The sequence below is a fragment of the Pristiophorus japonicus genome, chromosome 3, assembly GCF_044704955.1.
Source record: "Pristiophorus japonicus isolate sPriJap1 chromosome 3, sPriJap1.hap1, whole genome shotgun sequence".
Taxonomy (NCBI): Eukaryota; Metazoa; Chordata; class Chondrichthyes; family Pristiophoridae; genus Pristiophorus; species Pristiophorus japonicus.
In genome coordinates, this window is record NC_091979.1 from 57,616,722 (window position 1) to 57,642,359 (window position 25,638).

Consider the following 25,638-nt stretch of genomic DNA (forward strand, 5'->3'; position numbering starts at 1 on the left):
GCGATATGAAATGGGCAGTAGCATTAAATCTCGCTGACCTTCTGCCGTAGAGTGTCACCGTTCTTAGCAACAGCATGGCAATGCTCGATTCCCGCGATTCAGGAGGTCAAGGGTCATCATGACATGCGCAGAAGAGGAGACAGAGAGAGAGGGAGCTCAGAGGGACTAAAGGTGTGTATGGCTGTGGTGTGTGCTTGTTTGGCTGTTGTGGGAGGCACGAGGGAAATTCACCAGCAGCAAAAAGCCTACTAAGCACCAAGAACATAATTGGCACTGAGTTTTTGTCCAACAAATAAGATATAACATGGAAGGGATGGTGGAGGCCCTGGAGCTGATAGCCAGGAACACTGGTGGCAGAGGGCTCCCAGTGGTCCCATAGCACAGCACTGCACCCCAAGGTGCCGCACCCACATTGCTAACCACATGAGAGCCAGCAGCAACATCTTGCTTCTGGCTCAGAGCATGTTCCCATCTCGGGACCATCCTCTCCCATATCCTTCCAAGCAGCGTTTCGGCCATCATCCCTCCCCCCCCGCCAATGAAGCATCACCTAAGGAGCTCCTCGGCCAGGCGGCTTGAAGTCAGGAGGGGAAGGGGAAGGGGTAGCATAGAAACATAGAAACATAGAAACATAGAAAATAGGTGCAGGAGTAGGCCATTTGGCATTTTGAGCCTGCACCACCATTCAATAAGATCATGGCTGATCATTCCCTCAGTACCCCTTTCCTGCTTTCTCTCCATACCCCTTGATCCCTTTAGCGGTGGGGAGGAGAAGCGGGGCGGGGGAGGCGGGGGCGGTGGGTACAGAAATACTGATGATTTCAGACAAATGTTCGGTTTAAATGTTTTTTATTTAACAAATCCTTGTTGCGCATTGGCTCAGATAGCTGCACGATTACACAATGGTGATTCCTTAACATCAAAGGGTATAATGACACTTAACTTCAATCAACTTAAACTTTAACTGTCACTAAAGTGATGCCCACCATTGATGTATGACCTGCACACCCAGCAATGTGTCAACCTTGTAAATAACACCAATGTTCTTTCAGGCAAAGCGATCATTGATGAGCTCCTTACATAAGACTCTTGCAGCTATCATGCCACCATGTGCCCTTTCATGCCATCTACAGGGGGCAAGGCCATGGCTTCAGCATCATCTTGAATGTCTGGGCCGATTTTAGCTTCCGCTTCCTTATTATCCTCTTCCTTCTCTAGTGAGGTGGACTGTCAGACTCATCAGGCAATTCTTGTCCCCTCCTGATAGCCAAGTTGTGCAGCATGGAGCACACCACCACGAATTGAGCTACCTGCTCAGGGTGGTATTGGAGCTCACCTCCTGAGTGGTCCAGGCATCTAAAGCGCTGCTTCAGCACTCCAATGGTTTTCTCCATGATATTGCGAGTGGCTCGTTGTATCGCCTCTTGGCTTTGGTGTGGGTATCATGCAGGGAGGTCATCAGCCAGGTGGTGAGGCCATATCTTTTGTCACCAAGCATCCAGCATTGACCTTGTGGCTCATTGTTAAAAAGTCAGATACAGTGCTCTCACGCAGGATGAGAGCAACATGGATGCTGCCCGGAAATTGAGTATTCACTGCCAGTATGATTTGCTGGTGGTCGACAACGAGTTGGACATTCAGGGCGTGGAATCTCTTGCGGTTCCTGAAAACCTCTGCATTCTGAAAAGGTGCCCGCATCGCGATATGCATACAGTCTATTGTTCCCTGCACCTTGGGAAGTTTGCAAACCTGGAGAATCCAAGAGCCCTTTCACTCTATGCCTCCCTGGTCATAGGGAAGCTGATCAAGTCCCTCCTGTGTGCTTACAGGGATTCAGTGACCTGTCTAATGCAGTAATGTGTGGCATGTTGAGAAAGTCCGCAAATGTCACCAGCTGTGGCCTGAAAAGAACCCGTGGCATAGAACGACAGTGCCGTGGTGACTTTGACCTCGACAGACAGTGCGGTATTGATGGTGCTGGCAGGCTGCAGATCTCCCCTTATGAGCTGGCATACCTCAGTGATAACCTCTTTGTTGAAGCGCAGTCTCCGAAGGCAGGTGGTGTCAGGCAAATTGAGGTAAAACTGCTTCTCCTTGTACTTGTGGGGGCTGTAACTTCTGGTCCTCCTCATCAGTCTGGCACATCTTACATTGATCTCGAGTCTGCTGCATGTAATTGGTCATCAAGGGAGGGTGAGAAAGGACAGGCCTCATTGCAGTAGTTCTATGTTTTCCACCGATTGGTCGCAAACAATGATTGTTCCAATGAAGGCACCTATTTAATTCCAATCAGTCACCGTATGGTCAAGATGTTTGTACAGATGTTCACATCAACTCCAACGACCTGCAGAGTACATTTGAACTCACCCGAGGTTGAAGCACAGCAGCCTTTTAAAGGATGTGACATGTGATGTAGAATATGGCGTCCATAAGGCTGTAATTAGTTCCGGTTAGTTCCACTTTTTCTGGGCGTTTTTTTGGGCGAGCAATATTGTGGGCGAAATGTGTGCGAGGTGGTGAAAGTGACACTGGGCGATCTCATGGCTGCTAATTTCGGTAAATATGCTCTTTACGATAAAAAAAAGTGGGCGGGCGGTATTATTGAATCTCGACGTAAAATCAGTGTGGAAATTAACACTGGGCGATATTATGGGCGTTGATTTCCCCATTCTGGTAATTCCGCCCCAAAAAAGTGGGCGGGCAGTATTATTTTTTCCCGGCATTAAGCACATGGGGAAAGTAATGCTTGGCGATAAGTTTCCACAAAATGCCCATCAGTTTCCATTTTGTGGCTAAATGGGCGATATCTGGGCATTATACATCATTTCAGTGGTAAAATGGGCGTTAAGTGGGCATTAAGCATGCAAAAAAAGTGGAGGTTCTAGCCCATAGTCTCAAAATAAGGGGCTGCCCATTTAAAACTGAAATGGGGAGGAATTTCTTCTCTCAGAGGGTTGTAAATATATGGCATTCTCTGCCCCAGAGAGCTGTGGAGACTGGGTCATTGAATATATTTAAGACGGAGATAGACAGATTTTTTTGAGTGATAAGGGAATAAAGGGTTAAGGGGAGCGAGCAGGGAAGTGGAGTTGAGTCCATGATCAGATTAGCCATGATATTATTAAATGGTGGAGCAGGCTCGAGGGGCCAGGTGGCCTACTCCTGCTCTTATTTCTTATGTTCTTATAACTATACAAAGAGTACAGCCTACTTAAGACCATAAATGTAATTTCTGTGTGGAGGCAGAAGATGTGGGTATGGTTCGTAATAAATACTTTGCATATGTTTTCACAACATTGCAATCAAGGAGGTGGAGCGTGAAACATTAGATGAAATAAGCATAGTGAGAGAGGAAGTATTAAGGGGTTTAGCATCTTTGAAAGTGGTATAATTTGAAAGTGGAGAAATCATCAGGCCAGATGAAATGTAGCCCATGCTGTTAAAAGAAGCAAAAGAGGAAATAGCAGAGGCTCTGACCATTCGATCCTCTCTGGCTACAGCTGTGGTGCTGGAGGACTGGAGGATTACAAACATTGTAGCTTTGTTTAAAAAGGGAGAAAGGGATAGACCGAGTAATACAGGCCAGTCAGCCGAACCTCGTTGGTGGGAAAATTATTGGAAAAAATTCTAAGGGACAGGGTAAATCTTCATTCAGAAAGACATAGATTAATCAATGACAGTCAGCATGGATTTGTTAAGGGAAGGTTGTGTCTGACTAACTTGATTGAATTTTTTGAGGAAGTAACAAGGAGGGTTGATGATGGTAGTGCATTTGATGCAGAGTATATGGATTTTAGCAAGGCTTTTAATAAGGTCCCACATGGCAGACTGATCACGAAAGTAAATGCCCATAAGATGCAAGGCAAAGTGGCAAGTTGGATTGAAAATTGGCTCAGAGGCAGGAAGCAAAGGGTAATTGTTGATGGATGTTTTTGTGACTGGGGTTCTGCAGGACTCAGTACTAGGTCCCTTGTTTTTTGTGGTATATATCAATGATTTAGACTTGAATGTAGGGGGCATGATTAAGAAGTTTGCAGATAATACAAAAATTGGCTGTGTGATTGATAATGAAGAAGAAAGCTGTAGACTGCAGGAAGATATCAATGAACTGGTAAGGTGGGTAGAACAGTGGCAAATGGAATTTAATCCAGATAAATGTGAGGTAATGCATTTGGGGAGGGCTAACAAGGCAAAGGAATATACAATAAATGGTGGGACACTGAGAAGTGTAGAGGAACAAAGGGACCTTGGAGTGAATGTACACAGATCCCTGAAGGTAGCAAGCCAGGTAGATAAGGAGGCTTAGAAGGCATATGGAATGTTTGCCTTTGTTAGCTGAGGCATTGAATACAAGCGCAGGGAGTTTATGCTTGAGAATTATAAAACACTAACTAGGCCACAGCTAGAGTATTGCGTGCAGTTCTGGTCACCACATTACAGAAAAGATGTGATTGCGCTAGAGAGGGTACAGAGGAGATTTACGAGGATGTTGCTTGAACTGGAGAATTTTATCGATGAGGAAAGATTGGATAGGCTGGGTTTGTTTTCTTTGGAACAGAGGAGGCTGAGGGGAGACCTTACTGAGGTGTATAAAATGATGAGGGTCCTAGATAGAGTGGATAGGAAGGACCTATTTCCCTTAGCAGAGGGGTCAACAACCAGGGGGTATACATTTAAAGCAATTGGGGCAGGTTTAGAAGGGATTTGAGGGGGTGTTTTTTCACCCAGAGGGCACTGGGGGACTGGAACTCACTGCCTGAAAGGGTGGTAGAGGCAGAAACCCTCACCACATTTGCAAAGTACTAGAATGTGTACTTGAAGTGTTGTAAGCTACAATGCTACGGATCAAGAGCTGGAAAGTGGGATTAGGCTAGATAGCTCTTTTTCGGCCGGAGCGGACACGATGAATTAAAATGGCCTCCTTCCGTGCTGTAAATTTCATGATTCTATGATTCTATGAAAAGGAAAAACTTGCATGGCCATGGAGAAAGAGCGGGGGAGCGGGACCAATTTCATAGCTCTTTCAAAGAGCTGGCACAGGCACGATGAATGGAATGGCCTCCTTCTGTGCTGTATGATTTTATGATTCTACAAACAAATTATTTTGTATATTACATCATCTCAATGTTATTTATTGTATTTCTACCAATTACAAAGTTGCAAGAATGAAGAATATTTACAGCTTCTATAATGTCTGTTGTGACATATGAATTGTAGTTAGTTTTAGGAAAAAATTATGAATTGTAATTAGTTGGGCAGTCAGTTGGTTAACTTACTCCACGACTGATGCAAGGCAACCTTTTAGCTCTTAATGGGGCTAGGGAAAGGGTCCAAGGTGAAACATCCAGCTAATACACAAGTACCAGTTACTGCATCTTTGGCAATGTTCTCAATTTATATTTGTATACAAAAAAAATCAACGTAGAGTATTTTAAAACAAGCAGAAAATTCAGCAGATATGTGCAGACACTTGTTCTAAACTTTATATAATATACAAAAATATAATTAACCCAGGATTGTTTTATACCTAAATTGACCATATATCTACAACAGAATATATACAGGCCAATTTTAACCGTCTGCATCCAATGTGAATGGGACATGGAAGGGTTAAAATATCGAAGGGTGGCACTCAACTTGTCCATGCCACATTCGCGCCACACGCCATTTTAACAGGCACCATTAGAGTAGTATCAGAGACCCTCACCCAAAAGTAGGCAAGGGCCTCATGGAAGTGCAATCATCAGGGTCTGATGAAGTCAATCAGTTCCCATCGAGATTTTAATGCGTAGTCGTGTATTCAGTGCCAGGAAAACCTGGTGTCATGCAGGAGCAGGCCCAGAAGAGGGATGAGAAGGTATGCTAATTTAATTTTTTATGGCTTTCTTGTGGGTTAGGAGAAGCAAGAGGGCTTCTCTGGGCCCAACAATAGGCCTCTCCTGCTCGCCCTACTGATCATGACCTGCACACACCCCTCCCCAAATTACTTACTTGACTGTAGGGGAGCGTTCTTGAGGGTCCCGGAATCAGCCTTGTGCCATGCTCATTTCAGTCCCATCCACATAATTCCACATCATTCTCGTTTGTAATAGGCCTGAAGCTTGGTTAGGAGGCCTGGGAGTTTAAATGTCCGTCGGCAAGTCAGGCCGAGCCCACCAGCTCCATGCTGACCTCTTGTCCTGAATTAAAATCGGGGCTGCAGTGTCCTCGAGCAGTCAACTTACATTATTTAGAACTACATATTTATAGCTGCAAAGTGCAGTGACTGGAAGTTATTCTTCTTTTCCTCTGAAGGCCTGGCTCAAATCTAGCTTACTGCAGGATATTAGTTGGCACGAACAGAGACTGTGACTGTTATACAGATTGAACAACATAATTGTAGCCTCATCTTTGATAGCAGCACTGATGATCTCATTATGCTTGATACTGCTACTAATTGTAAAGTAAAGAATTGGCCAATTCTCCAACCATACATAGGGCCCAAGTTTCGGCCTCAGTTGCTCCTGATTTTTTGGAGCAACTGGTGTAGAACGGAATATCTTAGAAATTCAAATTCTTGGCATTTAGTTTGCTCCAGTTCTAGTCAGTTAGAACAGTTTCACTTTGGAACAGAATTTATTTTCAAAAGGGGGCGTGTCTGGCCACTTACGCCTGTTTTCAAAGTTTCGTCAGTGAAAACTTACTCCAAACTAACTTAGAATGGAGTAAGTGAAGATTTTTGTACGCTCGAAAAAACCTTGTCTACACTTTAGAAAATCAGACGTAGGTTACAAATCAGGTGTAGGGAATGGGTGGGGGGGATTTAAAGGGAAGTTTACAAACATTAAACACTTCAGTTTTACAAATAAAGAGCCATCATCAATAATAAATGATAAAAACATCAATAAATCAACCAATAAATCAATCAAAAAAAATTAATAAGAAATAATTTTTTTTTTTAATCAATAAATAAAAAATTTTCTACTTACCGACTGCAGCACCGGGAGCCCTCCAACAGCGTGCTGAGATGCCCCCCCCCCCCTCCGCCAACCCCCCCAGTGTGTCTCTGTCAGTGTCTCTATCTATCTGTCTGTTTGTCTGTGTGTGTCTCTCACTCTCTGTCTGTCAGTGTCTGTGTTTCTGACAGCGAGGGGAGGGGGAGGAGGGGGGTAGAGGGAGAGAGGGGGGGGAAGGGGGAGGGGAGGGAGGCAGAGGGGGAGGGAGGGATGCGGGAGAAGGGGGAGGGAAGGGGGAGAAGGGGAGGGGGAGAGTAGGGGGGGAGGAGAAGGGGAAGGAGGGGAGGAGAAGGGGAAGGGGGAGGAGGAGAAGGGGAAAGGGGAGAGAGGAGAAGGGGAAAGAGAAGGGGGGAGAAGGGGAAGGAGGGGGGAGAAGGAAAGGAGAAGGGGGGAAAGGAGAAGAGGGGGGAAAAGGAGAAGGGGGGAAAGGAGGGGGAAAGGAGAAGGGGAAAAGGAGAAGGGGGGAAAGGAGAAGAGGGGAAAGGAGAAGAGGGGAAAGGAGAAGGGGGGAAAGGAGAAGGGGGGAAAGGAGAAGGGGGGAAAGGAGAAGGGGGGAAGGAGAAGGCGGAGGGAGGCTGAACGGGCCGGGCCCAGCTGGGCCCAAGACTTCGGGCAGGGCCCAAGACTTCGGGCAGGGCCCATCCCCAGCACCAGATTTACAGGTAGATGGTGTTGGGTCGGGTCGGGAGTGCGGGTCAGGTCGGGGGGAGCGCGGGTCAGGGTTGGGTGGCGGGGGGGGGAGTACGAGTCGGGTCCAGTCCGGGGGCGGTGGGGGGGGGGGGGGGGCGGTGGGGGGATCGAGAGTCGGGTCGGTGTCCGGGTCGGGTCCGGTCCGGTCCGGGGGCGGGAGTCGAGTCAGGTCGGGAGGAAGCAGGAGCTGGGCGTGGGAGGCAGCCTTATTCACGCAGCCCCAGTGAGGCCATTCGGCCAGGGCTAGGAGCTGCGTGCTTCTGGCCCCTCCCACACAGTTTTGGGCGCCTGGAGCTACTGCACATGCGCGCCCACTGTAGCGCGCATGTGCAGAGGTCCCGGCACTGTTTTCAGCGCAGGGACCTAGCTCCACCCGCTACAGCTCATGCTGCGCCTTGCCCGGCTCCAGAGAACCAGCAGGGAGCCGGGGAATCTGTAAGTTTTTTTTAGGCGCACTTTGTGGCGTGAAAAACGGGCATCCAGGTCAGGGCTGCGCCGTTCTAGGCGCGGCCCGAAACTTGGGCCCATAGAAACATAGAAATTTACAGGGCAAAAGGAGACCAATTCAGCCCATTGTGACCGTGCCAGCCGACAAAGAGCCACACGGTCCTCGGTCAGCCCTGAAGGTTACATATAAATCTATGAACAGTGAACAATGGCAGACAGGTAAAGAGCATCTGGCCCAACCAGTCCGCCCCACATAACCGCGATACCCCATGAAACTTTCTACATTCCACCCCATCTGGAGCCATGTGATCTCCTGGGAGAGGCAAAAAATAGATAAAAACCCAGGACAATTGGGAAAACAATCTGCAAAAATTTCTCTCCGACCCATCCAGGCAATCAAACTAGTCCAGGAGATCAATCTGTCTGTATTAGATTCCCTGAAGTACTTACCATCGTGTCTGTGCCAGCCAAAAAAAGGTTATCCAGTCTAATCCCACTTACCAGCTCGAGGTCCGTAACCCTGCAGGTTACGGCACTTCAAGTGCACATCCAAGCACCTTTTAAATGTGCTGAGGGTTTCTGCGTCCACCACCCTTCCAGGCAGCGAGTTCCAGACCCCCACAATCCTCTGCGTGAAGAAGCTTCCCCTCAAATTCCTTCTAAACCTTGCACCAACCACGTTAAACCAATGCCCCTTTGTAATTGACCCCTTCGCCAATGGAAATAGTGCCTTGCTATCCACGATATCCAGGCCCCACAACATTTTATACATCTCCCCTCAGCCTCCTCTGTTCCAACGAGAACAAACCCAGTCTATCCAATCTGTCCTCATAGCTAAGATTCTCCATTCCAGGCAGCATCCTCGTAAATCTCCTCTGCACCCTCTCCAGTGCAATCACGTCCTTCCTATAATACGGCGACCAGAACTGCACGCAGTATTCCAGCTGTGGCGTAACTAGTGTATTTCACAATTAAAGCATAACCTCCCTGCTCTTGTATTCTATGCCTCGGACAATAAAGGCAAGCATTCTGTCTGCCTTCTTAACCACCTTATCATCTGGCCTGCTACTTTCAGGGATCTGTGGCCAAGCACTCCGAGGTCCCTCTGTTCATCTACACTTCGAAGTGGCCTACCGTTTAATGTGTATACCCTTTCCTTATTAGTCTGCGCCAAGTGTATTACCTCACACTTCTCTGAATTAAATTCCATTTGCCACTGTTCTGCCCACCTGACGAGTAGATTGATATCCTCAGTCCATGACTTTCCTCTACATTATTAACCACACAGCCAATTTTAGTGTAATCTGCAAGCTTTTTAATCATACCCTCTGTAATCAAATCTAGATCATTGATGTATACCACAAAAAGCAAGGGTCCCAGTACTGAGCCCTGTGGAACCCCAGTGAAAACATCCTTGCAGTCACAAAATCGTCCATCAACCATTACCCTTTGCTTCCTATCTCTAAGACAATTTTGGATCCAACTTGTCACTTTGCCCTGGATCCCATAGGCTTTTACCTTCATGACCAGTCTGCCATGTGGGACCTTATCAAAAGCTTTGCTAAAGTCCATATACACTACATTGTATGCACTATACTCATTGAACCTCCTGGTTACCTCCTCGAAAAATTCAATCAGGTTAGTCAAACACGATCTTCCCTTAACAAATCCGTGCTGACTGTCCCTACTTAATCCTTGCCTTTCTAAATGTAGATTTATCCTGTCTTTCAGGATTTTTTCCAAAAAATTTTCCCACCACTGAGGTTAGGCTGACAGGCCTGTAATTACTCAGCCTATCCTTTTCTCCCTTCTTAAACAAGGGTACCATATTAGCAGTCCTCCAGTCCTCCGGCACCATGCCTGAATCCAAAGTGGACTTTAAAATGGCAGTCAAAGCCTCTGCTATTTCGTCTCTTGCTTTGCTCAACAGGGATGCATTTCATCTGGGCCTGGGGACTTGTCGACTTTCAAAGTTGCCAAACCCCTCACACTATGTCTATTTTGCCCAGAATTTAACACTCCTCCTCGATAGCAGTATCTACATTGTCCCTTTCCTTTGTGAAAACAGACGCAAAGTATTCATTAAGAAGAATACCCATATAGAAACATAGAAACATAGAAAATAGGTGCAGGAGTAGGCCATTCGGCCCTTCGAGCCTGCACCGCCATTCAATGACTTCATGGCTGAACATGCAACTTCAGTACCCCATTCCTGCTTTCCCGCCATACCTCTTGATCCCCATAGTAGTAAGGATTACATCTAACTCCTTTTTGAATATATTTAGTGAATTGGCCTCAACAACTTTCTGTGGTAGAGAATGCCACAGGTTCACCACTCTCTGGGTGAAGAAGTTTCTCCTCATCTCGGTCCTAAATGGCTTACCCCTTATCCTTAGACTGTGACCCCTGGTTCTGGACTTCCCCAACATTGGGAACATTCTTCCTGCATCTAACCTGTCTAAACTCATCAGAATTTTAAACGTTTCTATGAGATCCCCTCTCATTCTTCTGAACTCCAGTGAATACAAGTCCAGCTGTTCCAGTCTTTCTTGATATGTCACTCCCGCCATTCTGGGAATCAGTCTGGTGAACCTTCGCTGCACTCTCTCAATAGCAAGAATGTCCTTCCTCAAATTAGGAGACCAAAACTGTACACAATACTCCAGGTGTGGCCTCACCAAGGCCCTGTACAACTGTAGTAACACCTCCCTGCCCCTGTACTCAAATCCCCTCGCTATGAAGGCCAACATGCCATTTGTTTTCTTAACCGCCTGCTGTACCTGCATGCCAACCTTCAATGACTGATATACCATGATGCCCAGGTCTCGTTGCACCTCCCCTTTTCCTAATCTGTTACCATTCAGATAATAGTTTGTCTCTCTGTTTTTACCACCAAAGTGGATAACCTCACATTTATCCACATTATACTTCATCTGCCATGCATTTGTCCACTCACCTAATCTATCCAAGTCACTCTGCAGCCTCATAGCATCTTCCTCGCAGTTCACACTGCCACCCAATTTCGTGTCATCCGCAAATTTGGAGATACTACATTTAATCCCCTTGTCTAAATCATTAATGTACACTGTAAACAGCTGAGGCCCCAGCACAGAACCTTGCGGTACCCCACTAGTCACTGCCTGCCATTCTGAAAAGTACCCATTTACTCCTACTCTTTGCTTCCTGTCTGACAACCAGTTCTCAATCCATGTCAGCACACTACCCCCAATCCCATGTGCTTTAACTTCCGCCTCCACACATAGATTATCCTCATGGTCCCTAATAGGCCCTACCCTTTCTTTAGTTATCCTCTTCCTCTTAATATATTTATAAAACATATTTGGGTTTTCCTTGATTTTATTTGCCAAGAATTTTTCATGCTCTCTCTTAGCATTCCTAGTATCCTTTATAATTTCACCTCTGAACTTGCTATATTCCTCCAGAGATTCTACAGTATTTAGCCATCGGTACATGGCATAAGCTTCCCTTTTTTTCTTTATTCTCCCCTGTAAGTCCCTGGACATTCAGGGGGCTATAGAATTGTTACTCCCACCCTTTTTCTTTAAGGGCACATGTTTGGCCTGAGCCCTCCAGATCTCCTCCTTGAATGCCTCCCACTGTTTCCAGTCCACTGTGGCCAAATTGCTTCTCAACCTAGCAAAGTTAGCTTTTCCCCAATTTGGGACTTTTATTCCTTGTCTATCTTTGTCCTTATCCATAACTACCTTGAATCTGACTGAATTATGATCACTGGCACCCAAGCGCTCTCCCACTGATACCCCTTCCACCTGCCCAGCTTCATTCCCCAAAACTAAATCCAGAATTGCCCCCTCCAGTTTTGGGCTTGTTACATACTGACTAAAAAAGTCATCTTGAATGAATTTTAGGAATTCCGCACCCTCTATACCCTTCACAATATATTTGTCCCAATTAATATTAGGATTGTTGAAATCCCCTGCTATTTCTGCCCTATGGTTTTTTGACTTTACAGAAATTTGCCTACATGTTTGCTCTTCTATTTCCCTCCCACTGTTTGGGGGGGGGGGTCTATAATACACACCCAGCAGTGTGATTGCCCCTTTTTTATTTTTAAGTTTGACCGATATGGCCTCATTTGATGATCCCTCTAACATATCATCCCTCCTCACCACTGTAATAGTTTCTTTAATCAATACTGCAACACCGCCCACCCCCCACGCCGCCCCATTTTACCCCCTCTCTGTCCTGTCTAAAAATTCTGTAATCAGAAATATTCATCTACCAAAACTGCCCCTCTTTCAACCATGTTTCTGTAATGGCTATAGTGTCATACTCCAAAGTGACTATCTTAGCTCATCCGCCTACTTTGCCATATTCCTTGCATTGAAGTATATACCATTTAGCACAAGAAGACCTCCTTGATTACTACTTACTAATCCTTGTTTCCTCTGACTTACAAATTCAATTTCAGTTTTACTTCCTTCCCTATTGAATTTGTTCTCAGGTTCCCATCCCCCTGCCAAGCTAGTTTAAACTCTCCCCAACAGCACTAGCAAAACTCCCCGTGAGGGTATTGGCCCCGGCACTGTTGAAGTGCAAACCATCCGGTTTGTACAGGTCCCATCTCCCCCTGAAGCGGTCCCAATGCTTCAGGAATTTAAAGCCCTCCCTCCTGCACCAACTCTCCAGCCATGCGCTCATTCTTTCTATGCTTCTATTCTTGTACTCATTAGCACGTGGCACTGGCAGTATCCCGGAGAGTACTACCTTTGATATAACCCTTTAATTTTTTACCTCGCTTCCTAAATTCTGCCTGCAGGACCTCATCACTCTTTCTAACTATGTCATTGGTCCCAATATGGACCACGACTTCTAGCTGTTCAGCCTCTCCCACCAGAATGCCCTGCGTCCGCTCTGTGACATCATTGACCCTCGCACCAGGGAGGCACCGCACCGTCCTGAAGTCACATCTACAGCCGCAGAAACGCCTCTCTATTCCTCTAACTATTGAATCCCTACCACTAAAGCTCTTTTATTCTTTGTCCCTTCCTCCTATGCAGCTGAGCCACCTGTGGTGTCTTGGACTTGGCTCTGGACACACTCCCCAGAGGCACCATCGCCCACATCGGTGCTCAAAACAGATAACGGTTGGAAAGCGAGATGGACTGACGGGGGGGGACTCCTGCACTACCTGCGTAGCGTTCTTCCTCCATCTGGTGGTCACCCACTGCCCAAGGAAGCAGTTGAGGCTAGCTCATTGAATGTATTCAAATCACAGATAGATAGATTTTTAACCAATAAGGGTGTTGGGGAGCGGGCGGGTAAGTGAAGCTGAGTCCACGGCCAGATCAGCCATGATCTTGTTGAATGGCGGAGCAGGCTCGAGGGGCTAGATGGCCTACTCCTGTTCCTGATTCTTATGATCTTATGTTCTTATGCCCCTCTGCCTGCACACTTTTAAGCTGCAGAGTGACCACCTCCTGCAACATGCTATCCACGTAGCTCTCAGCCTCGCGGATATACCATAGTGACTCCAGCCACTGCTCAAGCTCTGAAACGCGGAGCTCAAGTAGTGTAAGCTGGAAACACTTCCTGCGCATATGGTTGTCTAGGCTGCGCAAAGCATCCAGGACTTCCCACATGCCACAGGTCACGCACTCCACAGGATTGATCTGCCTTGCTATCCCTCGAATTAAACTTATCTTATTATAAAAGAGAAAGAGAGATACTTACCAATCAAACAGCCAATCACCTAATTGCCCGGATGAGGGCTGTGAGTGGGCAGAGGCCGGAAACGCAATTTGGAGCAGAATCCAAAATCAACGGGGCGCAAGGGAGTAACACACTTGGCAGCCGGAGGCCCGGAGATCGATGAGGAGTGTGAGACCTGGAGGTTAGCGAGGAACGGGAGGCCCGGAAGTCGGTGAGGAACGGGAGGCCTGGAAGTCGGCAAGGAGCGGGAGGCCTACAGGTCGGCGAGGAGCGGGACGTTTCTACAGGGAGGAACTTCCACCCGGCCTGGACCCAACAGGAAACAGGAAATACCTTCATAGAAAACAGCATCCATATATCCCTCACATTCATAAGCACCAATAAATAAACTAACGTTCACTGGTGTTATTAATCCAGTGATATAAAAGTCATGAGAACAAAGCCAACACCAACTACATCATTTGTGGATGAGATAGTTATTTGAGTACAGGCTTTAAACAATTAAAAGCAATGTTTTATTCTCATTTACAAATCTACATGAAGTGCCAAGACCCAAAGTGCAGAACACTACCAAGCCTTTTGCCTACAATGGGGTTAATGGTAGATCACAGTACATTTGGCTAAAAGATTGTGTCAGCATCAGAGAGGAATAGTGAAATGTTTAATTAATATATTTACATAGTTACATGCATTAAATATTTATATTAGGAAAGCACACAGTTCTGTCTTTCGGATGAGATGTTAAACCAACATCTAGATGGAAGCTCTGTCTGCTCTCTCAAGTGGACGTGAAAGATCCCATGGCACTATTTCAAAGAAGAACAGGGGAGTTCTCCCCAGTGTCCTGGCCAATATTTATCCCTCAATCAACATAACAAAAAAACAGATTATCTGGTCATTATCACATTGCTGTTTGTGGGAGCTTGCTTGTGTGCTAATTGGTTGCCACGTTTCCCACATTACAACAGTGACTGCACTCCAAAAAGTAATTAATTGCCTGTAAAGTGCTTTGAGACATTCGATGGTCATGAAAGGGCCTGTATCAGTCCAAGTCTTTATTTTTTTCTTTTCCCTCACCCCCTCATCGATGCCCTGGGGGGCTATATGTAAGGGGTCATGATCTATTTAGTGGGGGTAAGGGGAATTATTCTGCTGTGCCTATCATAGAAACATAGAAACATAGAAAATAGGTGCAGGAGTAGGCCATTCGGCCCTTCGAGCCTGCACCGCCATTCAATGAGTTCATGGCTGAACATGTAACTTCAGTACTCCATTCCTGCTTTCTCGCCATACCCCTTGATCCCCCTAGTAGTAAGGACTACATCTAACTCCTTTTTGAATATATTTCGTGAATTGGCCTCAACAACTTTCTGCGGTAGAGAATGCCACAGGTTCACCACTCTCTGGGTGAAGAAGTTTCTCCTCATTTCGGTCCCAAATGGCTTACCCCTTATCCTTAGGCTGTGACCCCTGGTTCTGGACTTCCCCAACATTGGGAATATTCTTCCTGCATCTAACCTGTCTAAACCCATCAGAATTTTAAATGTTTCGATGAGATCCCCTCTCATTCTTCTGAACTCCAGTGAATACAAGCCCAGTTGATCCAGTCTTTCTTGATGTGTCAGTCCCACCATCCCTGGAATCAGTCTGGTGAACCTTCGCTGCACTCCCTCAACAGCAAGAATGTCCTTCCTCGAGTTAGGAGACCAAAACTGTACACAATACTCCAGGTGTGGCCTCACCAAGGCCCTGTACAACTGTAGTAACACCTCCCTGCCCCTGTACTCAAATCTCCTTGCTATGAAGGCCAACATGCCATTTGCTTTCTTAACCACCTGCTGTACCTGCATGCCAACCTTCAATGACTGATGTACCATTACACCCAGGTCTCGTTGCACCTCCCCTTTTCCTAATCTGTCACCATTCAGATAATAGTCTGTCTCTTTGTTTTTACCACCAAAGTGGATAACCTCACATTTATCCACATTATACTTCATCTGCCATGCATTTGCCCACTCACCTAACCTATCCAAGTCACTCTGCAGCCTCATAGTATCCTCCTCACAGCTCACACTGCCACCCAACTTAGTGTCATCCGCAAATTTGGAGATACTACATTTAATCCCCTCGTCTAAATCATTAATGTACAATGTAAACAGCTGGGGCCCCAGCATAGAACCTTGCGGTACCCCACTAGTCACTGCCTGCCATTCTGAAAAGTACCCATTTACTCCTACTCTTTGTTTCCTGTCTGCCAACCAGTTCTCAATCCACGTCAGCACACTATCCCCAATCCCATGTGCTTTAACTTTAAAAAGTGAAACTATTTGCTCTAACAATGCATGCTAAATTGCTTAATGCACTTGACTGGCTACTGTTAGTGATGTCTACAATAGCAATCTGGAATGGCCTCGTAGCATATACGTTAAAAGCAGCTATTCCCTAAACAACCACCAAAAATGCAGTGTCTGCGTTGGAGGAGAAATTTCGGTTCTGTGGCAGCATGCGACATAACACAGTGATAGTCTCCTTTGCAAAGCAGAGCCTCCACAGATACTGCTCCTGACTAATGCAGTTATGTGTGGCTGTGCTTATATATTCTGCTGTTGGGATACCAGCAAGAGGGTGCCAAGGGTCTTCGGTGTTACCTGACCAGCCTGGCAATCCTTTAACGCTCCTCTTCTAAAAAAGTAAAGATACATGAGAATTCCCAATGTGAAATCCATTGTACCCCGTGTGAAATGGAGAGAACAAAGGCAGCCCACACTGCAAATGACACAAAGGCCGATGTCAAAATAGTGGGAAAAATAGCCCTCCAAAACAAGTCAAAAAATTTAAAGGGATTATGACAACTTAAATGTTGGTAGCCTTTATAAAGACTCCTGCTATTTTAAATGTATATTTCAACCTTTGTCAAGGTTGTTTGGGTAACAATAATGCTTGGCAAAACCCCAGCACACTAAATTTAGATGCAAGAAACAGAATTTGTGGTCAAACAATAAAGTGGCACAATGCTAAAACCTGCACAATGTCCAGTGAAGAGGAGGTAGTACAGAATAAGACGGTAGTTAGGAGGAAGGCACTGCTTGCCACATATATGCACCCATGCCATATGACAGTAATGCAATATGCTTAGGAGGAGGTGGAGAAAGAGACTTGAAGGCGCAGAAAAATTGTCTGCTATTGCCCACTGCTTCAGCTTATCTACTGGTAGGTTTTCCTCATTGCTCTAAAAATGGGTCCAGCTTTCTTCATCTACATTGTGCTACGTCTTGGACTTGTTTGTCCCCATTATCTCTGTACCACAACTGTTCACAATACTCCATATATGAACACAAGAACATAAGAAATAGGAGCAGGAGTAGGCCACCTGGCCCCTTGAGCCTGCTCCGCCATTTAATAAGATCATGGCTGATCCGATCATGGACTCAGCTCCATTTCCATGCCAGCTCCCCATAACCTCTTATTCCTTTATCACTCAAAAATCTGTCTATCTCCGCCTTAAATATATTCAATGACCCAGCCTCTGGGGCAGAGAATTCCACAGATTTACAACCCTCTGAGAGAAGAAATTCTTCCTCATCTCAGTTTTAAATGTGCGGTCCCTTATTCTGAGACTATGCCCTCTAGTTCTAGTCTCCCCTATCAGTGGAAATATCCTCTCTGCATCCACTTTGTCAAGCCCCCTCATTATCTTATATGTTTCAATAAGATCACCTCTCATTCTTCTGAACTCCAATGTATATAGGCACAAACTACTCAACCTCCCTCAGGTGAATGTAAAAGATCCTATGGCACTATCTCGAAGAAGAGCAGGGGAGTTATCCCCAGTATCCAGGCCAATATTTATTCCTCAATCAACATAACACAAACAGATTATCTGGTCATTATTGTTGTGTATGGAGAAAGAGTCAGACTGAATACTGTGAGCTCAAAGTAAAGTGTGACCGTTGTCTTTTATTGCAAGTCTCCAGAGTGCCTCTCCAACCTGTGAAGCCTCCTTAAATACCTGTGCTCCCAAGGGATTATGGGATCCCAGGGGATGAGCCCTCTGGTGGCTGTACAGAGTAAATACAAGTATACATATATAACAACACTCCCGCAAAAGTCAATAGTGTAACTATTTACAATGTGAGTCGATCTGGGGCCCTTCTTGCCCTGGTTGATCATCTCGGTGTGAAAGCTGATGTTGTTGAATCATTTGTTGGGCCCTCGCTGGGCTGCTGGCCTTGCTGGGCTGCCTGGCGTATTGGGCCCTGCTGGGCTGCTGTGGATGATGGGTTCTGCTTCGTGGTCAACCGTGGTGCCGGTTGTCACTGGTGTGTATGTTGGGGGATCAAAAAAGGTAGGGTCCAAGGTGGGTTGCTCAGGATAGTTCGTGAATCTGAGTTTGATTTGGTCCAAGTATTTCCGGTGAATGAGTCCATTTGAAAGTTTGACCCAAAACACCCTGCTCCCCTCTTTGGCCACGACAGTGCCGGGAAGCCACTTGGGACCTTGTCCATAATTTAATACAAATACAGGATCATTGATTTCAATCCCGTGTGACACATTTACGCTATTATGGTATGCACTTTGTTGAAGTCGCCTGCTCTCTACCTGTTCATGTAGATCAGGGTGAACGAATGGTAGCCTTGTCTTAAGTGCTCTTTTCATGAGCAGTTCAACAGGTGGGATCCCAGTGAGCGAGTGGGGTCTTGTGCGGTAGCTAAGCAGGACTCGGAATAGGCGAGCCTGCAGTGAGCCTTCAGTTACCCTCTTCAAGTCTCGCTTGATGGTTTGCACTGATCTCTCTGCCTGACCATTGGACGCTGGTTTAAACGGGGCAGATGTGACATGTTTGATCCCGTTACGGGTCATGAATTCTTTGAACTCAGCACTGGTAAAACATGGCCCATTGTTGCTCACCAGGACATCGGTAGGCCGTGTGTGGCAAACATGGCCTGCAGGCTTTCAGTAGTGGCAGCAGACATGCTAGCCGACATTATCTCACATTCAATCCACTTGGAGTACACGTCTACAACCACAAGGAATATTTTACCTAAGAACAGGCCTGCATAGTTAACATGGACCTCAGACCCTAGGAGGGCCAAGACTATAAACTTAGTGGCGCCTCCCTGGGTGTATTACTTAACTGCGACCATGTGTTACATCTGTGCACGCAGGACTCTAAGTCCGCATCAATACCGGACCACCACACGTGGGATATGGCTATCGCTTTCATCATTACGATGCCTGGGTGGGTACTGTGGAAGTCATTGATGAAGGTGTTTCTGCCCTTCTTGGGGACCACTACTCGATTGCCCCACACAAGGTAGTCTGCCTGTATAGACATTTCATCTTTGCGCCGCTGGAACGGCTTTATCTCTTCCTGCATTTCCACTGGGACACTGGACCAGCTCCCATGAAGCACACAGCTTTTGACTAGAGATAATAAGGGGTCCCGGCTTGTCCAGATTTTGATCTGCCGGGCAGTGACGCGCGATTGCTCACTCTCAAATGCTTCCATAACCATGGCTAGATCTGCGGGCTGCACCATTTCCACCCCCGTGGTGGGCAATGGCAGCCTACTGAGAGCATCGGCACAGTTTTCTGTGCCTGGCCTGTGGTGGATGGCGTAGTTTTATGCAGACAATGTGAGCGCCCATCTCTGGATGCGGGCCAATGCGTTGGTATTTATCACTTTGCTCTAGGAGAACAGGGTTCTAAGTGGCTTATGGTCAGTTTCCAATTTGAATTTTAGCCCAAACAGGTATTGATGCATTTTCTTTACCCCACAGACACACGCTAATGCTTCTTTCTCAATCATGCTGTAGGCTCTCTCAGCCTTAGACAGACTCCTGGATGCATAAGCAACCGGTTGCAATTTCCCGAAATTATTAACTTGTTGCAATACACTTCTGACGCCATATGATGACGCATCACTTTCTAGTACCAAACGCTTACATGCATCATGCAACACAAGCAATTTGTTTGAGCATAACAATTTTCTCGCTTTTACAAAGGCATTTTCTTGGCTTTTGCCCCAAGCCCATTCGTCCTCTTTTCATAGTAAGACATGCAGTGGTTCTAACAGTGTGCTGAGACCCGGTAAGAAGTTACCAAAGTAGTTCAGGAGACCCAGAAACACCGCAGCTCCATCACATTCTGTGGCCTTGGTGCGTTCTCGATTGCCTCCTTCTTCGCGTTGGTGGGCCTGATGCCATCCGCCGCAATCCTCCTTCCCAGGAACTCCAGTTCAGGCGCCAGGAAAATGCACTTCAAGCGTTTTAACTTGAGGCCCACGCGGTTGAGTCGACTATGTTCCGACCCATGACCAAGATGTCGTCCTGGAAGACCACGGTGTGTGGGACCGACTTTAGTAAGCTTTCCATGTTTCTCTGGAATATCGTCGCTGCCGATCGGATTCCAAACGGGCATCTGTTATTAACAAAAAGACCTTTGTGCGTGTTGATGCAGGTGAGGGCCTTCAATGATTCCTCCAGTTCCTGCATCATGTAGGTTGAAGTCAGATCCAGCTTCGTGAACGTCTTTCCTCCCGTCAGCGTTGCAAAGAGGTCGTCGGCCTTTGGTAGTGGGTATTGACCCTGCAGGGAGAAACGATTGATAGTTACTTTGTAATCGCCACAGATTCTCATGGTGCCATCTCCCTTGAGGACTGGCCCACTCGTTGAACTCGATCGGGGAAATGATGCCCTCTCTTTGCAGCCGGTTTAGCTCGATCTCTACCCTTTCTCTCATCATGTACAGTACTGCTCTCGTCTTGTGATGGATGGGTCGCGCCCCGGAATTAGGTGGATCTGCACTTTTGCTCCTTGGAATTTCCTGACGCCTGGTTCGAACAGCGAAGGAAATTTGTTTAAAACCTGGGCAACCGGCGATAGCGCTCGGACGTCGTCCAAGTTCCAGCGTATCTTTCCCAGCCTGCTCCTGCCGAGCAGCGTGGGACCATCGCCCGGTACCACCCAGAGTGGTAGCTTGTGCACCACTCCATCGTAGGAGACCTTTACGGTAGCACTGACGATTACAGGAATCAGTTCTTTCGTGTAAGTTCTTAGTTTCGTGCAAACTGGAGTTAAGCCTGGCCTTGAGGCCTTGTTGCACCACAACCTTTCTAAAGTCTTTTTGCCCATGATGGACTGGCTCGCTGTTTGTGGGAGCTTGCTGTGCGCAAATTGGCTGCCAACATTACAACAGTGACGAAACTTCAAAAGTATTTCATTGGTTCTAAAGTGTTTTGAGACATTGGTGGTCGTGAAAGACGCTATATAAAAGTATGTCTTTTTTTAAATTTCCATTACACCACCTCGAGAGCAATCATACAACACTGTTGCAAAGCAACCCAACACAACAGGGGCACACTGTTCTGACTTTAGTAGCATAAATAGACTGCATAAAAGAAGATTTGGAATAAAGTGAGATAAACAATGTAGAAGGGATTAACTGTGCCTTTATCTAAGCATCTCCTATCTTTGAAGGTAATGTGGATGTGGTGTATTTGGATTTACAGAAGGCATTTGATAAGGTGCCACATAAAAGGTTACTGCACAAGATAAAATTTCACGGGGTCGGGGGTAATATATTAGCACGGATAGAGGATTAGCGAACTAACAGAAAACAGAGAGTCGGGATAAATGAGTCATTTTCCAGTTGGCAAACAGTAACTAGTGGGATGCCACAGGGTTCAGTACTGAGGCCTCTACTATTTACAATCTATGTTAATGATTTGGATGAAGGGACCAAATATAATGTAGCCAAGTTTGCTGATGATACAAAGATGGGTGGGAAAGCAAGTTGTGAGGAGGACACAAAAAATCTGCAAAGGGATATTGACAGGCTATGTGAATGGGCAAAAATTTGGTAGATGGAGTATAATGTGGGACAATGTGAGGTTATCCACTTTGGCAGAAAAAATAAAAAAGCAAATTATTATTTAAATGGAGAAAGATTACAAAATGCTGCAGTACAGAGGGACCTGGGGGACCTTGTGCGTGAAACACAAAAAGTGAGGATGCTGGTACAGCAAATAATCAGGAAAGCAAATGGATTGTTGGCCTTTATTGCAAGGGAGATGGAGTATAAAAGCAGAGAAATCCTGCTACAACTGTACAGGGTATTGGTGAGGCCACACCTAGAGTACTGTGTATAGTTTTGATCTCCTTATTTAAGGAGGGATTATACTTACATTGGAGGCAGTTCAGAGAAGGTTCACGTGGTTGATTCCTGAGATGAAGGGTTTGACTTATGAAGAAAGGTTGAGCTATTGGAGTTTAGAAGAATGAGAGGTGATCTTATTGAGACATATAAGATAATGAGAGAGATCGACAAGGTAGATGTAAATGGATATTTTCACTCATGGGGCAATCTAGAACTAGGGGGCATAGTTTCAGAATAAGGGGTCATCCATTTAAAACTGAGATGAGGAGGAATTTCTTCTCTCAGTGGGTTGTAAATATGTGGAATTCTCTGCCCCAGAGAGCTGGGGAGGCTGGGTCATTGAACATATTTAAGGTGCCGATAGACAGATTTTTGAGTGATAAGAGAATAATGGGTTATGGGGAGCGGGCAGGGAAGTGGAGCTGAGCCCAATATCAGATCAGCCATGATCTTATTGAATGGCGGAGCAGGCTCTGGGGCCAAATGGCCTATTTCTGCTCCTATTTCTTATGCTCTTAGATGGTTTGCTTTCCAATTACTGCCAATACCACTCTTAACCAGCCGACAGGAAGAATGCAAAGGAAGCCTGATGGACATTTCCCAACCAATGTCCTTTCTATTCTCTCCAACCCCATGGGGTTGACTGGCTTTAACTTTCTACCTCCCCACAGCCGTGAGACGGAGCCACCAACATAGATGGTCGGGGATCAAGTTTGCAAATCTGTGATATGCAACATTTTATTTTCAGTTTGAACTGCTGCCACAATATTTGATTTACTCTCATTTAGACTGCAATTACTAAAATAATGTTTTTTTCTTAATCATTATTTCGCACTTATTTTATTTCCCCTACAGCAACAGTGATTCACTCATTAATCGGCAGAACAGGAAATCTGGTGCCTGTCCTCCACAAATGCTTTTATATATCTTGTCATTCGGCTGCATGCAAGAGAAGGCTAAAATTCTTTCCCCCCTTTCACTCTGTAGATAAATCACTAAGCTGTGCTCTGTGTCCCTATCTCCCTGTACCCCATCTTGACAGCCCTCCTAAGATTGGGAGCTTATTGTGTGTGGATGTGCAGGGAACTGCTCATGTCCTCTCGCTTTCTGATGTAAATCATCGGTGTAGAAATATGCTGAACCACCAAATGAGTCTTTTTGTTTCTTTAATCGAAACTGGCAGCTCTGATCAGATAGCTTACCGATGTAAGCGGTTTTGATCCAAGCTCAATTGCTAGACGGACAGTTCGAATCGCCCCCGCCTAATGAAAATTCTATACCCAGGAATTATTATTGAGTGTAAATGGTCAAGAATGCTTCAGTGAAAAATCATACTTATAGTTATTTAGTCTAACATACACTGGCTAAAACATGCACTACTGAACGAAAATCACTGTCTCCGTGGAGAATAAGATCCAGATTACAAACAATATACATACAGTACAAAACTGAGGACCGATAACATGCAATAATTCCCTTGTTGCTATAGTGGATTCTAACTCCACCCCGACCAATGAATTATCCAGTCGCAGCCCCTTTGCCTGGCTAAACCAAATGAAGCTTCCTCCTCAGAATAGCTCCAAAATACTTCACTTCTGAGAAAACCCTGAGCCCTGACACCTCACCCAGCTCATCTGGGATATCTGGTTACCGGCTTGGGACACTCGCGACCATGGTCACCAACACACACAGTCGGTCTCGATGGCTCAGCTCAGCTGTGGGAAGTCACTGCCTGGAGACCGTACCCTGTGAGGGGAATGCGGTTCTCTGTTTCAGCAGCTTCTTCTGCGGAACTGCGGCTTCCTCCTTTTGTACTTCTTCTTGTTACGTCGAGAGCGAGAGGGAGAAGGGAAATAGTGGAAAAGAGTCTATCTTTAGAGGAGTCTTTCCCACCAATCTTTAAAACCCTTTTGTTTCTAAGCACTCCGGTGCTTAGTCAGTGATGGGCCATCCGACCCATGTGTACTGGACTAATGGCCCTGAGTCTGGGACATATCTCGGTCTTTGTGTTGGGAAACAAAACTGGCTCCTCTTTGGCTGGCCAGGCTAGTGGGTTAATGGTTCTGCTTCTCTTCTGTGATGGAGGTGGGAAGTGCTTTTGCATATGGCCCCCTCCCTTTAGCTAGGACTGGCGGGCGAACCCGTACATTCTGGATGACCGATAGTTCTTTTGTCACATCCAACTGCCATGTGGTCTCTCTGCACAGGGTGATCCCATCACAGGGAAAAATACCCTCAGAAAACTACCATAAAGTCCACAAAATATTCTCGACTGAGTCCATTCTTTAAACAGAGACTTTGCAATCTGTTCACCAAACATAACAAATTTCTATGCTATGAGATCTCTAAAAAGTTTATGCAATTCAAGTCCTGCTTTTTAATGCATTATTATTAAAGCTGGTGGCAGGGAATGTTTTCGCAGGGACCAATTAATTTCCAGTATTTTCAACTTAGTACTTTGGTAGTTTTGCTAAATGAGAAAAGTCGAATAAAAAGAGAATTACTGTTTCACCCAGCCATTATAATTATCAGAACTCCAACTTTGAATTCATCATGAATTTAAATATTCAATTAAAACTTCTGCTCATCAAGGAAATGGTTAACTGTGTTTGAGATATGAAGCACTGCGCTTTTGGCATTCAAAGTCAGTATTAGATGCTCTCCGGGTAGATACAACATACACCAACTGCACATTTGTTTTCAATTTTGAGCAATGTTATGCTATGGATTTACACTGACCAGGAACAGGAATCAGACTCACTAAATGGATTTTGCTTTGGCACCTAATAACTGGCAGGGAAAAGAAACCATTGTCCCTTCAGTCTGGGCTTGATTCGCAACCAAGAGCCAGAGTTGAAATTATAGTGTGTCAACCACCTGTATTAACAAATACTTCATCAACTATCCTTTTAACAGAAATGTATAAACTTGTGGTATTCAGAGCCTAGGGTCCTGAACATAAGGAAAGGTAACTTCGATGGTATGAGATGTGAATTGGCTAGGATAGACTGGCAAATGATACTTAAAGGGTTGATGTTGGATAGGCAATGGCAGTCATTTATAGATCACATGGATGAACTTCAACAACTGTGCATCCCAGTCTGGAGTAAAAATAAAACGGGGAAGGTGGCTCAACTGTGGCTAACAAGGGAAATTAGGGATAGTGTTAAATCCAAGGAAGAGTCATATAAATTGGCCAGAAAAAGCAGCAAACATGAGGACTGGGAGAAATTTAGAATTCAGCAGAGGAGGACAATTAGGAGGGGGAAAATAGAATATGAGAGGAAGCTTGCTGGGAACATAAAAGCTGACTGCAAAAGCTTCTATAGATATGTGAAGAGAAAAAGGTTAGTGAAGACAAACGTAGGACTCTTGCAGTCAGAATCAGGTGAATTTATAATGGGGAACAAAGAAATGGCAGACCAATTGAACAAATACTTTGGTTCTGTCTTCACGAAGGAAGACACAAATAACCTTCCGGAAATACTAGAGGACCGAGGTTCGAGTGAGAAGGAGGAACTGAAGGAAATCCTTATTAGTCAGGAAATTGTGTTAGGGAAATTGATGGGATTGAAGGCCGATAAATCCCGGGGGCCTGATAGTCTGCATCCCAGAGTACTTAAGGAAGTGGCCATAGAAATAGTGGATGCATTGGTGA